Source organism: Acartia tonsa, chromosome 15, assembly GCF_053477335.1.
Source record: "Acartia tonsa isolate MP-2025a chromosome 15, ASM5347733v1, whole genome shotgun sequence".
Lineage (NCBI taxonomy): Eukaryota > Metazoa > Arthropoda > Copepoda > Calanoida > Acartiidae > Acartia > Acartia tonsa.
The window spans coordinates 26,944,550-26,961,072 of NC_137274.1; the positions used below are offsets into that span (position 1 = coordinate 26,944,550).

The 16,523-nt window shown below is 29.7% G+C and overlaps 1 long non-coding RNA gene across 1 annotated transcript; it reads right to left on the reverse strand.

Annotated features, from left to right (window-relative positions):
- Nucleotides 1-800: 800 nt before the first annotated feature.
- On the reverse strand, nt 801-1,875 carry LOC145307139 (uncharacterized). Its single transcript, XR_013875309.1, has 3 exons — nt 1,776-1,875; nt 1,434-1,487; nt 801-936 (listed from the first exon to the last, which is right to left on the reverse strand). It is a non-coding gene; the product is annotated as an uncharacterized LOC145307139 (long non-coding RNA).
- Nucleotides 1,876-16,523: the final 14,648 nt, after the last annotated feature.

Genomic DNA, 16,523 nt, shown 5'->3' on the forward strand with positions numbered 1-16,523 from the left:
TTAATAATCAAAAGTCGGCCATCTGCTGCAACACAGCTAAACATTATAGTTTTGCTTTATTACTCATTACATTGGTTGAGTATTTTTATATGCTTTAGGTTGACCGATTTTATAAAGGTACTTAGGGTTGTACTTGTTTAGGTTGACCTACAGGACCTACATAGAGTTGCACCTAAAGGTTAGTTCTTATCAATTTTAAACTTTGCAGGATGATTCTTGTAACTGTTAGGTTCGATTTAAAAAGATAGCAACTCTATGAGCATTACCAGAAAGACCCAAAGTTCATTTAAACCATACAGATCCTTTTAATTCATCTGATTTTTTAATATTGATTCCTAGAACAACAAGGTATAATATCTAAAGATAAGCATCTCCATAATCAAGTCCTAAAAATGCGAGTATGTCATTAAACAGTATCCTGTATTTAATAATATTCATCAAAATTAATAATAAATATAATATTCTGCTTATTAAGTTCTGACAATCAACAAGTGGTTATGCCCATATGAAATAACCTCTGTCTTTAGAGCTTTGCTTTTATGTATATTTTGATCCTATTTATAATAGGATAAAATTGACAATTCAGCATTAGGATACCAAACATTTAATATTATAACCAACATCTATCAAATCATCTTAAGAGTCAAGGATTGATTATATCCATAAAACCTTTTAGAACATATAAAGCATTTTTTTTAAATATTAAAGTTAAAATAGGTCTTTCAGACTTGTAACTGACAGACAAAGTAAATTAAAAGTAGCTAAGCTAGGAAACAGATTAAAATTATAAGTAAAAAAACTTTAAAATCTAAATATTCTTATTTTGAAAATCATGAATCATACAATAATCAATTTTTATAAAAAAAAGGCACAGTATTTAATGATGACTATAAAGCATTGTAGGTAATCACTCTGTTGACCCAAAGCTGTTCTGTTCTGAAATAATTGTTATATTAATTAATCAAAATTATATTGGAATTAATAGCAGATATAAGATTTAAACAGATGGACAGGAAATCTTCATAGATAGATATAGCGAAACTAAAAATTAGAAAGAGTTGTTTCTCTGTATATTGTGATTTTTAGATTAGATATTTTGAGATAGGCAATTAAGCAAATATATATATAAAGATATGTTTAGATAAATAAATATATATATAGATAGAAAGGAAAAATCTCCTGCCTTATCTGCCTTATAAATTTAAACAGTTATAGGTTTAGAATTAAGGATTATAATAGGGATACGTTTCTGACATAGCTAAGTAAACAAATAGCAATTACTAGATGTATATACAGATAAGTAAATAGCTAAATATATAGGTAAGTTGGTATAAAAAAAAATTTACTTCACAATGTGCTTGATAGGCACTTTAAATGAGAGCACTCATATAGCTAACTCTTTTGTTCTTAAAGAATTTATCTAAATGTTTTACCTTGTTATATTGTTGTATTCTGACTTTACTCAATCTCACTTCCCTTCTTAGCTCCTTAAAAAGGTTTTAACTTTAAGACATTAAAATTTGTTTGTCTTTATATCCAACATTTCCCCACACAACCCCCCACCCACCTTAATTTTTCAATAAGGGTGAATAAAACCCGCATAGCATCCCTTTTGCAAGACTATATCTATTTGCGATGATTATATTTTTTCCTGAACCCCTCCCCCAATCTTAATTTACTGAAGTATAGGTGACAAATAGAAAGAATTCATTAAAAGCCGAATAAAATGATAGGATAGCTACACTTATAAACATAGAATTATTAAATAAGCTTACCATTTTCTCTAAGTATTTCTGCTATTTCTTTCTTTTCTTTTTTCTGTTCATCAGTGTGATCAGAATATACTCCAAGAGCATAATCTAGAGGTGTCAAACCTATGATAGTATTATATAATAAGCATACAAATAGTTACCCTGTCAAAATTTATATGATAGTTAAAATAGTTATGTAGACATAATATGATTACAATATCCTTAATATTGTTAATATGTCAGCAATATGACTTTTATATAGTTTATAAAGTTGGCATAAACTATATTTGAATTAGACATTTAGAATCAAAATGTTTCCAGATTTGAGAGGGTAAAAATATTACATCGTAGTTTAAAAGAGCGTGTGAGAGATGGAGAGTTGAAAAGAAAATAAATAGGTAGATAAATAGGTAGATAGATAGATAGATATATAGATAGATAGATAGATAGATAGATAGATAGATAGATAGATATATAGATAGATAGATAGATATATAGATAGATAGATAGATATGTAGATAGATAGATAGATAGATAGATAGATAGATAGATAGATAGATAGATAGATATATAGATAGATAGATAGATAGATAGATAGATAGATAGATAGATATATAGATAGCTATGTAGATAGATAGAGAGATTTAAAGGGTTAGTTTACTCAGTTATCTATATATAAATAGATAGATAGATAGATAGATAGATAGATAGATAGATAGATAGATAGATAGATAGATAGATAGATAGATAGATAGATAGATAGATAGATAGATAGATAGATAGATAGATAGATATATAGATAGATAGAAAGATATATAGATAGATAGATGTATATAGATAGAAAGAACATACTGTAACTAAAGATATACAAATAAAATATAATAATATTATGTAACTAACCAAACATATTTTCTTTATCGGCTCCATGTTCTAGAAGTATTCTGATTACTTCTGTATATCCATTCTCTGCTGCATACATAAGACTTGTCTCACCTAGACATAAATATGTTAGTTACATTATATATTCTTCAGTTCAGAGTACAGTTATAGATATACAGAGAGCAGTGTACAGAGATATATGTTTAGACTATATATAGATAGATAGAATAAACTAAAGATACAAATATAGTATAATTAAATTATGTAACTAACCATCTTTATTCATATGGTTCACATTGGCTCCATATTTTAAAAGCAGTCTGACTGTTTCTGTCTTTCCATAGTATGCTGCCCACATAAAACTTGTCCATCCTAGATATAAATATATTAGTTACATTATATATTTTTTTTAGTTCAGAGTACAGTTATAGATATACAGAGAGATAAATGGATATACAGATAAACAGATAAAATAATAAAAAGTTACAAATATAATATGATAATATTATGTAACTAACCATGAATATCTTTATGGTCGACATTGGCTCCATGTTGTAGAAGTAGTCTGGTTAAATCTGTGTTTCCTTTCCGTGCTGCAACCATAAGACTTGTGTAACCTAGATATAAATATATTAATTACATTATATATTCTTTAGTTCAGAGTACAGTTATAGATATAGAGAAAGGTGCATGGATAGATAGATAAATATATAGATAGGTATAAAGAATATACAAAAGATATAGTATAAAGTATAATAATATTATGTAACTAACCGATAGATAGATAGATAGATAGATAGATAGATAGATAGATAGATAGATAGATAGATAGATAGATCGATAGATAGATAGATAGATAGATAGATAGATAGATAGATAGATAGATAGATAGATAGATAGATAGATAGATAGATAGATAGATAGAGAGATAGATAGATAGATAGATAGATAGATAGATAGATAGATAGATAGATAGATAGATAAATAGATAGATAGATAGATAGATAGATAGATAGATAGACAGGTAGATAGATAGATAGATAGATAGATAGATAGATAGAGAGATAGATAGATAGATAGATAGATAGATAGATAGATAGATAGATAGATAGATAGATAGATAGATAGATAGATAGATAGATAGATAGATAGATAGATAGATAGATAGATAGATAGATAGATAGATAGATAGATAGATAGATAGATAGATAGATAGATAGATAGATAGATAGATAGATAGATAGATAGATAGATAGATAGATAGATAGATAGATAGATAGATAGATAGATAGAGAGATAGATAGATAGATAGATAGATAGATAGATAGATAGATAGATAGATAGATAGATAGATAGATAGATAGATAGATAGATAGATAGATAGATAGATAGATAGATAGATAGATAGATAGATAGATAGATAGATCGATAGATAGATAGATAGATAGATAGATAGATAGATAGATAGATAGATAGATAGACAGGTAGATAGATAGATAGATAGATAGATAGATAGATAGATAGATAGATAGATAGATAGATAGATAGATAGATAGAAAGATAGATAGATAGATAGATAGAAAGATAGATAGATAGATAGATAGATAGATAGATAGGTAGATAGATAGATAGATAGATAGATAGATAGATAGATAGATAGATAGATAGATAGGTAGATAGATAGATAGATAGATAGATAGATAGATAGATAGATAGATAGATAGATAGATAGATAGATAGATAGATAGATAGATAGATAGATAGATAGATAGATAGATAGATAGATAGATAGATAGATAGATAGATAGATAGATAGATAGATAGATAGATAGATAGATAGATAAATAGATAGATAGATAGATAGATAGATAGATAGATAGATAGATAGATAGAAAGATAGATAGATAGATAGATAGATAGATAGATAGATAGATAGATAGATAGGTAGATAGATAGATAGATAGATAGATAGATAGATAGGTAGATAGATAGATAGATAGATAGATAGATAGATAGATAGATAGAAAGATAGATAGATAGATAGATAGATAGATAGATAGATAGATAGATAGATAGATAGATAGATAGATAGATAGATAGATAGATAGATAGATAGATAGATAGATAGATAGATAGATAGATAGATAGATAGATAGATAGATAGATAGATGGATAGATAGATTATTAACACAAGTTGCACAATTTTATTTTTCAATAATATTCTCTAATATTTATGTAATATACTCGCAAGTCAAGTTTTATGTCAGTTGGGATATTTTACCACGTAGCTCCCAAAGAATTCGTAGCACAGGTACCTATTTCCAAAAATAGAGGTCATAGCGGTATGCTTAACACTTTTTTCCTATTATCACAAGCTGCGTAATTTTAATTTTCAAAATGTCCGCATTTTTTTGCACGCCCTGAAGATAGATAGATAATTTGAAAGGTAGATGGATAATTGTATAGATAGATAAATAAGAAAATTTAAATGGTCACATTATTTAATAGATAATATATATGATTTAATTTAAACAGTAACAGCTTCTGTGAATGCAATTTCTTTACTCTGTCAATAAAAATTACCTTGAGAGTCAGTTTCATCAACAGAAAAATTACCAGTTTTCAATATATTCTCTACTTCCGTATAGTCTCCAAGTTCTGATGCTGCAAACAAAGCTGTAAAAAAATATTATATTAATAGCCAGGCTGTAATATGGAATGATTTCTTTAAAGTTTCATCAGACTTTAGTGCAATAAAATCTCTATGAATTGGAACAGATTTACTTGTTTAGAATTCTAGATATTGTTGAATGTTAATTGCATTGTTACTTGAAAAGTTGAAATATGCCAATGTTCATTTGTTGTATCCTGGTTCATTTTTATTTTCAGTCCAAATTTGTTTTAGAAAAAACTTATTTATTAAAGTTGTATTATTGTACATTTACCTCCTGTCTTGTAGCTTACTTCAGATGCTAAAAAATAAATAATTAATTATTTCATTTTGCTTCAAAATGGTGGTTCAAATAAAACTGCGTTTTCTGGTTTTGGGAAATAACCAGTAGGAGTATGAAAAAATAATTATATATTCTTATTCTCTATAAAAGTATGGATTAATTTAATAAAAGGTGTTTTTTAATATCTCTTAAAACAATAGCGCTTTTTTTTAGAGCTTAAAGAATTCAAAATGTATATGTGTTACTTTATTCTTGTAGAACTTAGGACTATAATGTTCAACTAAATTCTTCTTTTGACTTGAAAACCATATTATAGCATGCTCAACGAAATATTCTAATAATTACATTTAAAATTTAATTTAAAAATGCTTATTTTTACAGAACAAATTATTAACTTTATTCTTGCTTTAATTATGATTCAATTTGCTAGTATTAAAATAAAACCCATGTTCGTTCCTCACTCCTCCCCCTTTAATCTCCTAATCCCCTTTGATTGATGTATGACATATTAACTCACATAACGAGCAATTAAAGAAAAAGCCTTTTAACGACAATTTTGAATCAAGATAACTTGCTTATTTTTAAAGATATTGATATGAAAAAGTTTTTTGTTTTATTCTTCAATGCGCACAGTATTGTAAGAGATTCCCTACTAAAAATTACTTTGCCATAGAGAAATAGAAAAACTAAATTCTGAAGAACCTTAAAAGCTCTCTGCATGTAGCAAAAAAAGAAATATGTAAAAAACATAAAATGGGGACATTGATTTAACCTTTTATTTCTTTGATATTGTAATTTACAACCGATATGTTGCAAAATAAATGTGTTATTTGATTATAATTGTTATCATAGATTTATCATCAGGCATTTTTACCCTACATGTACCTATCAGCACAGCCGCATTTTTAGAGATATCAAAAAAAAAACCTAAGTAAATGTTATGTACATTTTTACACAGAATATGGACCTATAATTATTTTTTTCATGCTCCTTCTGGATGATTCCCAAAACTGGAAAACGCAGTGTATGTGTGTGCTTTAAAACTAACACAAATAAAATATTTTTATAAAAATAGTCATACCTCCACATTGACTTTGTCCAAAATCACCACCAGCCTGTTTAATTTTCAACACAAAATGAGGATCACCACCAGCCTTTACAAGAGGTGTTCTTCCTGATTATAAACATTTTATTTTAATAATGAATCTTGTGATTTTTACCAAATTTAAAATGTATATAAAATCATTTATCACATTTAATGTGAGAATGTTGCTATGATCATATTCAAAATAAATGCTGTAATAAGCTTTAAAATATTTAAACACTAGTCTCTCATTGGACACAAAATGACGTCCAATAAAAAAAAGGAATAAAAATATTGAAAAGAAAATTATTTTATTTCAAAATTAATTCTTGGCATTTTGGAATAAAAAATATAGGGGAAAGAAAATTATTTATTTCAAATTTATTTCTGGTCTTGAAATAATATTCATTATTTTATTTTAATTCGAGTGTCAACCAATAAGAAATAGGCATGCTGTTTTAAAAGTTTGGAATAGAAATTATTATTTTTTGTCAATTCCTTTTTTCAGAGTATAAAATGAGAATAAATTTTCCAACATCATTATTGATTTCTAACTTAACATTTCATACAGTGGGTAATATTTATTTCAACATTTTTTGTCATTCAAAATCAAGTGTCACAAAAATAATAATATTTAACATAAAAAAGAAATTTTTAAAATAATTTTGTTTTCTTTATTTGTTGAAGATTTAAGCCCAAGCTTTTTCTGAGGGGGGAGACCCCCCTCAACCCCCCCTCTCCTGAGGGGAGAAGCCCCCCTCGACCCCACCCCTGACGCTCTCTTCTTTAAATTTCTTTCATTATTTCTGTAATTTATTATTACTATCTTATAAATTTCAAAACATGAGATAAAAAGGAAATAATTTGCTGTACATTATAAAAAAATTTAAAAATTGTAAAAAAAATTCCAACATGATTTTTAATTTTAAATACAAGAATATTTTTTCCTATATGATATGTTAAATTTAAATACAGGAATAATTTTGTACTGTGGAATTGAAGAAATAAATGCTGTACATTAGAGTGGCTTGATTTTCAATGATTTTCTAATTTTAAATGTGCTACATACACTTTCTGTCTGAACATCATATAAGAGACTAAAAAATGAAAAGAAAATATTTTGAATAATGGGGAGGCTCGCTGATGCATGTAAACTTTTAGAAAGACACTTTATGCACCTTCCCAATTTTGTCTTGAAAAGTAGAATAAGAATAAAAAATTTGTTTTTAAAACTATTGATCCTAGCAAGAAAAATCCATAAATAAATTTAAAAACCAAGAGATTTTACATTTAATTTAAGATTTTTCATGCTTGGATGAATATTTTTTAAAACCAATTTGATATTCTTATATTAATCAACAAGACAAATTCAAAAAGATGCATAAAGCAATACTTTGAAAGAAAAAAAGTTGCACCTCCATAATAAACTTCTAAAATTTTTAATGCATGGAAACACCTTCCCCCCATTTCCCCTCAAGGACAAAATCAATTTTTTATATTTAGGTTTCTTATATAACGTTTAAACTGTAGATGTTGATTACAAATTCAATGTCCAAAATTGATCCACTCTACTGTACATTGTTATAATTTAATATTTGATGTGGGTATAAACATTAGACATAGATGGTCAATCTGACCCCATTTTTTTCTTAAAAAGAAACCTTTGTTCACTTTTTGTTGTATATGAAATACAGCCCTATAGGCAACATTATTTGCAACTAAATTTTGCAATGATATAATTTTTAGAAAGATAACTTTATTATAAGAAATTAAATTATTTATAACTAACTTATTATATGTTGTGTCATACGCTTCACATTATATGATGGAAGAAATATTTTCTTCAAAAATTTCACCCAAGGAAAGCTTTAACCTAAGATATTTAACAATTTATAGCTGATAGATAATGTAAACAAAATTCCCTTGTGCTGTCTCTAGGTTACTCTATTGTATAAATGAACGTTCAAAAGAGGAGGAGAGAGAGAAGGAAATAGACAGAAAAGTGAGGGAGGGGGGAGGGGGAAGAAATATAGAGAAAAATAGACAGAGATATTTATTGTTCACCCTTAGATGATGTAAATTTTTTGATAGACTTTTTTAAATTTACGAAAAAGATAGAGAATGAGACAAAACCAAGTATCATATTTTATTAATATTGCTTATACAAGAAAGGTCATTCAAAATTATTTCACCAATATTAAGGTCAAGTGACAAAAATTTAAATTTCCACCTACTTCGCCCCCAGAGGGGGCAATAGTAGAAGGAAAATTCAAATTTTGATCACATGACCAAAATTGTTGAAATAATTTTAATATCCTTTCTAGCATTTACAATATTACGAAAATATGATAAATAACTATTATTGTATTAATAAGTTACACCTTCTTCATCTTGTATGTTTATATCTTCTTTGTAAACCATTACCACAGTATCAAATAAGTTGATACATTGGGAAAGATACTTTCTACAATCATCTGAAATATATTATAGAAAATTTTATAGTTTTTACATTTTAACCCTTACAGATAGAGGAGGGGGTGGGGGGGTAATATTGACCCCCCCCCCTCTAGTCATTTTTTTTGTAGTTAAGATAGAGAGTTGTGACTTCATGACTTTTTAAGTTTAGTAATTATACGTTGGCAAGAGATGATTTTATTAGGATATCTGGTCTGTGTTGGCCGTGGTGTCTGGTCAAAGTCAGTTGGGTAGCACCAAAATTTAAAAAAAATTCTAAATAAATCTTAATTTATACATTATGACTTTTGTGAATAAGGTAGAAACCTAAAATTTTTTTTGGTGAATACTGAGATATCAATGATCTAATGAGAAAAGTGGTGTTATGACCGTTTGACCGCACCCTGACCAACTTTATGACGGATTTTTGTCCGCCTTTTCCTACAGACATATAGCATGAATATCGTGGCTTCTATTACAGCTAGAGACCTATAATTTTTTTTGGTAAATCCTTGAGCAACAATAAACAGATAAAATATTAATTGGCGCCGCCAACCAACGTTTTACTGCCATAACCGCCGAAAATAGCGGTTTCTGTTATTTGCCGTTTTTCGGCGATGATCAGAAAAAGTAATTTTTTTGTTATGAAAAATTAAACTTCGTCCTAAAATTTGGTCATCCTAGCTACAAAATTGGCCGCTCTACAGCTGTTCTAAAATTTAGCGGCTGGCGGCTAAAAAGCGGCTAAGGAGCTGTTATGACTAGAAAAAGAAATTTTCTCTAAAAATACACATGAACCACCAGAAAAAAAATTTTACGTCTCTATCTGTAACAAAAGCCGAGATAGAGGGGGAGGGGGGTAAATATGACCCCCCCTCCCCCGATCTATTAAGGTGGAAATTGGGGCCCGATCTGTAAGGGTTAAGCATGCTTAAATGTTGTAATCTGCATCATTTGGTTGGCCAACCTTCCTATATTTATTAGTGCATTTTTCCAGGTAGTAAGGGAGGCTACAATGGATCAAATAAAAGGGGCCAGTTGAATGTGATCATGAAAGATTTAGCAAGATTTTGGAGACTTTGGCTACTTTTGCATTTAATACTGAAATTGTTATGATCCTAGCAGACAAAAATCTATAAAAATAATGAACACAATTTCTAGCAGACAAAATTATTTATGTCTAATAAAATTATTATGGCTGGTTCTAAAAATATTTTTTCCAAGAAAATATCATCTCATGTATTGAAACTCTACTGTGATATTTATGTAATAAACAATCTAAGGACCCTAATGTGTTAACTTGAATCTAGGTGGCAGATAACACTATAGGGGAAGGGATGACAAAGTTCTAAGGGCGATTTTTCTATTGATTAATTAAAGAAAGTTTTCTACATTGTGATGCACTGGTAACCTAATTTTATCCTGGATGAGTAAAAGGGGTTATAAAAGATACATGAAAATGGTACATACCGCTGATTTGTCAACTGAATGACATAAATAATTAGTTGAGGGTTTATTGTCTATTGAATGTTAATTAAAGTGAGCCTGCAAGAAATACACCGCTCTTACTTCTGTTATAATTCAGTTAATCAAAAGGCTATATCTGCTCAAAAACCAATCACAGTTGTGATGGTTTTAGAGTTAATTCATGGGAGTGTTTTAAGCCATTTCCTGCATAGAATCTAAAAGCGCATCTAATATTCTATAATACATAATAGAACAATATCTGTTCATCAGAAGCTTGGTATCTTGGTAACCACTGAGCTGATTAGGTTCTACTCTACAGGGACTATACTTACTGGTCCTGTAGTGATTTTAAGCTATTTTCTTGTATACAAGAACAATTAATTACATCACTATGGGGTGAATTTGAGAAATGTTTAGATAAAATCTCAAATACCTATTTCACAAAAAACTTTGGTGATCTTTAGAAGCTTGAGGTCAACCCATTTTATAAATGTACTTGTTATTGTACATGTTTAGGTTGTCATGTGGAAAAAAAGGTAAAACTGGGCTTTAAGATCGATTCTATATTTATAGGAGTTGGACTTCCCATTAACTATGAGGGAAGCATCTAGGTAACAAATCCACAATGTAGCAAATTTAAATCAACTATTACCTCGAAAATAAGGTGAGAGTATACGAGTACAATCTGTAATTGATCTGCATACATCAATTGTTGTATGAAAAGCTGTCAAAATTTTCATATCATTCCTAAATAATTTTATAATGGTTCAACGTTTTTTATTGGCATTTTTCTAATTTAAAATTTATTTTCTGTTCAATAACTGCTTGCCTTATTTAGCTGTGTAAATCATATTTTCCCTGTAAAATGACTGTCATAGCTTAACTGACAAACAAATGGACTAAATAATGTTTAAATTGGATGTTCATTTTCAAAGTGATAGATTGAGTAGTTTTGCTAATAAAAAATATAAACTTGCCCTGTTTTTGTCCACATTTTGTGTTTTGGTCTGCATCTTGAAATAATTTTCTCTGCCCATTTAAATTTGTTATCTGGTTCCTCATAATTGGTGCTGGCACTGTTGATAATTTCATGGAGAGTAGATACAACTAATAATATGAGTATTTTTGTAGACGTAAAATGGAAAAGCTTTTTTGTAATGAAATTTTACATTTCCAAGCTTTATATTTGGCTAATGTTAGTTTACAAAGTCAAGATAGATTTATATTTATACAGAGCAGCTAGTCAAATATATAAATCTTGGAATTCCCCTGTTTGCACACATAAATTTTAAATCAATACAAGGTGTTTTCCCTCAAATCTACAAGGTGTCTCAAAAAACTGCGTTTTCCAGATTTTGAAATGAAAAAAATAATTGTAGCTCCATATTCTCTGTAAAAATGCACATACCAATTTTTTTAGATGTCTCTAAAAATGCGGCCGTAGTGCAAGGTAAATGTATGGTTAAAAATGCCTGATCTTAAATCTGTGGCTTGGCTGTAGTACTCTTGCAAAGTGAAGCGTGACAGATTTAGAGATGTCAAAAACATCAAAAATCATGTAAAATCATGAAAATTTCTTGTTTCTTGACGTTAGAGACCCATATGGAACTTAAAAACTCATTTTAGACTATAGACTATGGACTGAAAACCCAGGCTGAATCTCCATGTCATTTCTAAAAAGGTATAAAACATCGTTTTAGCCCAACTGTGGTCCAAATAAAGGCCCCCGTGTCAAAGGGTAGCTTGAAAGTTTAGTGAATTTTGATCCTGAGGTTACTCACATTTTAAGGAAATGGAGCCTGCCGGCAGCCAATCTTCATTCAATGGACTTTTGGGCCTGGGGCTAATTTGAGGAATGGACCAAAAGACGTGCCCATGCCACAAAGACCTCCCTCATTGCCACTATCCATTTAATAATTTTTAATTTGCCTCATAAAATCTTTTAAAGGATGCAAACGTTTTGTATGGTAAATTTCTATTTTCAGGGAATAATTTCCAAATGAAACATTCAGGTAACATTTTATTTTTTTGCTGTAAATAAGAATACTTTCCTAGTGACTTTGGTTTCTTTTCCAAAAGATTACATACACTGTCATTTCTAAATAATAGATTTTTTATTTAGTAAGTTATGTGTGTTTTTTGTGTATATCCCAGAAGATCCTGTAAATAGCCAGACTGACTTTAACTTAAACTTTTAAAAATTAAGATAGACAAAAAAAACAACTGAAATCCACAGCTTGATTAATTTTTGTGAAAAAAAATGTGGGCCTCTCTAATGCTCTCAGGGTGGGGCACATATGTGTTTATGTTGGTTAAATTCAATAATAGATTTGATAAGATAAAAGATGTTTAACTATATTTTATCCTACCAACCAAAATGAGGGACAAATATATTTTTTATAAACAAAAATTGAGATGATTCAAGCAATTCAAAGTTTGACAAATATGCAAAATAAAACATGTTTCTTGCTCATTTTTTAATATATTGCACTATTTACATCTTAAATTTTCATTAAAAAAGGAGCCATCTTAATATTATAAAAATAAGATTTGCCTATATTTTATACTTTACTATACACACCCCACCCAAAGGCTTGTTAGATTAGAAAAAAAATGTGGAAATGGTTTAAACATGCAGGATGTACTGTGACCTTATGGTGAGTTCAGAACATGCTTTCCCTAAATTGAATTAGTACCTTCCCATAGTAGAAAATTTTTAAATTACTATTGGTGATCAAATTTTACTTTTATTTCTAGAGTACTTTCACCTAACCTCCTTTATTGTGTTATTTTGTCTTTCATGTTCATCATGCAAATTCGTTCACATTACAGTTGAATTGACATATATTGGAGCTTTCTAACATTTTTCTAGCTCTAATACTTTTTGAGATCTCTTATTTCAAAGTATTGCTGTACAACACAGTGCGATCTTTTGCCAAAAAACGGGACATTTAGAGCAGACAAAAGTAAACTTCAATAAATGAGCTTGTATTTGAAGAAATGATGTAATTTATTTTGCTTTAACTCGGAAATAACTTAAATTTTGCCTCTGTTAACTTCTAATGTGCATTTAGTAAGTACGTCTGGCGGTTTTAGAGGAGCGAAGCTACCCTATTTTTAAAAAATCTATAAAACTTCATAACTTTAGTTAGGATAGGAATATTTGAACAAAATCAACGTCTTTGTGAATATTTCTTCAATGCAAACAATGTTTGTGAACATGAATATAGCGTCAGGTGCACCCAGTTCAAGTCCCGGGATTTTTAGGTAGGTCCGGTATAAGTAAAATAGGACACTTATAATGCATGTTTTCAAATGTTTTTTTTACAGATATAAACAACAATACCATAATTTTCAAAACACTTTTGATTTTGTGCTAATACCTTTATTCTAAGTCTAGCTATCTTCATTTAAAGTTTGTATAAGAAAATAAACATAATTACTTGAATATTATATTCTCTCTCAAACGTATATTTCTCTCTCTCTCTCTGACGGATATATAATATTTTTGCAATATTATAATTAATCCCCAAATTTTAATTTCTGTTGGACCAAAATCAGTTAGAACTACAAATTTTTTTAGAACACATGAAATTTAGCAAATTTAATTGCTAAAATAAAAGTATTTATAAGTCATCTTTATTTAACGACTCCTTTATCCCTTAAATGTCCATTAAAACCGCGAGAACGGCAAAAATCGTTAAAAATCACATCAACGGCAACAAATAACGGCGAAACGGTTCGCCAGAGGCAAATGATGCATAAGTCAAGAAAGATCCACCTTAAAAAGTTTCAAAATATTGCAGAGATGACTTTGGGCTCTAAAATGACTCCTTCCCCCTCTAACGAAGGAAAATTTGAAATTAACAAGAACGAAATTGTTCAAACCATGCAATGTAAAATGCTCAATTACTCAAAAACGGCCGGGAGGCCCCAGGTTGTGAAAACTGTTTTATACACAATACATGTTGCATATTAATATTGTTATTGCAAAACCGGGGCCTCCTGGCCGTTTTTGGGTAAAATGGAGAAAACTGATTTTTTGGGGTTGAAAATCTTAATATTTTTGGTGAAATTTTCTCACAAAATGTCAATTTACACCACCAAAAAAATATTTTTTTTTAATTTTTCTTTAATTAGACATTGGTACAGGTATCTGAAAAGTACCTCAATTAAGAATTATTTGCATAAGCTGAACATAAAGGTATTTTTTGTTGCTTTGAAAAAATTGTGTAAAAAAATCTGGAAAATCATCAAAACTGAAAAGAAATTTTTCACTACCTTTTTTTAAAAATGGCATAAATCCGCCAAAAATTAATATTTTTAAAAAATTTCTTTTCTAGCTGTCTACTTACAGCCATTATTAATTCCTAGGATAGATAAAAGTTGATTTTAAATTTTTTGGATGTCCCGATTTTTTTCAAAAGATCGCACTGTGTAAAATCATCTTTTACACAGCAAAAAGGTGAAACATTAAATTAAATATTTTAGAGAAAGCTATGATTATAAGAATTTTAAAATCAGACATCAAATATAAATGAAATGGACAAATAATAAACACAAAATAAATTTTAAACAGAAATTATACAGAAATTTTTTTGGCAGCCCTAGTAATATAAGTTTTTTGTTGACAATTTCTCAAATATTGTGAATAAAGCAGAAAATAATATAATAGTAATATAAGTTTTATGTTGAAATAATTACCTGGCAATTGATGCTTCAATGTTTTGAATTAATTTGGTAATTTCTGTTGTATTCATGTTTCCTTGCACAAATCCAGTTTCTTTGTTCACTGCTATTAGAGACAGGATAAACACAGTCATGATGAAACCAAGAAGAAGAAGACCTAAAGATAAATATTGTTGAATACCAAAAAAAAAGCTGGGAAAAATGGACCGATTCCGCGCATCCCCAGCGGGAACACCGAAGAGTGGCAAAGAGTCCAGGAGGCCGGAGAAGCAAGTCCCGGAGGATACCAGAGATGGAGGACAACGGAGACCCTTTTTTTGGCAACAGAGGGGGTTGGTATTAGCCACAGCAGCTCTCTCTTTAAAAATTTGGTGGCGAAGGCCCCCTATGGGCGGAATTTTATTTGGTGTCAAGAATAGAAGATATGTAACGAGTATTATAAAGATGTATTTACAAACAATACATCCAAATCCAGGACCGGGGTTAAGAAACAAAACTGAAGAGGGGAAACAAGCAAGGAGGGAGAGGAGAAAGGCTAGGAGACAGGAGAAGAAGAAGAAAAAGGAAAGCACCCAAAATGTACGATATAACATCACAACATGGAACGTACAGAGAATGTCCCTAGGGACAATGAACAAAAGGAAGGCAAGGAGCGTAGCAGAGAAGGCGAGAAAGGACAGATGGGACGCAGTACTTTTGACGGAGGTCAGAGCCGACAGAGAAGGAGTGACGTGGATCGGAGAAGGAGATGATTTGACAGCTATAGTGTTCTCTGAAAAGGCGGGGATATTATTGAGAGGAGATTTACTAGAAGGATGGTGTCAGGGAGGTCAACAGAAGAAACTTAACAAGAGATCTGTATCAGTTAAAACTAGAGGACTATCACTTACCTCAACGTATCTTCCAGTATTTAGAGGAGACAATGAGGAGGAGATTGAGGTGGAAACAGATATATTAGCGGAACATAAGAAATGGGCAGGCAAGAATATTTTCCTGGGAGGAGGAGACTACAATTCACACATAGGAGGAGGGGAGGCTATAGAAGGAATAAAGGGTAAATACGGATTAAGACAATCAAACAACCGAGGAAGAGAATTTATCAGATGGTGCGAGGAACAAAATCTAGCTTATGTTAACAGTTTTTTCAACCACAAGCAGCGGGGAACATGGTTCAATAGAATGTTAGGGAGATGGTATGAATTAGATGGCTTTATAATGAGGAAGGAGGAGAGGCACAGATATGCA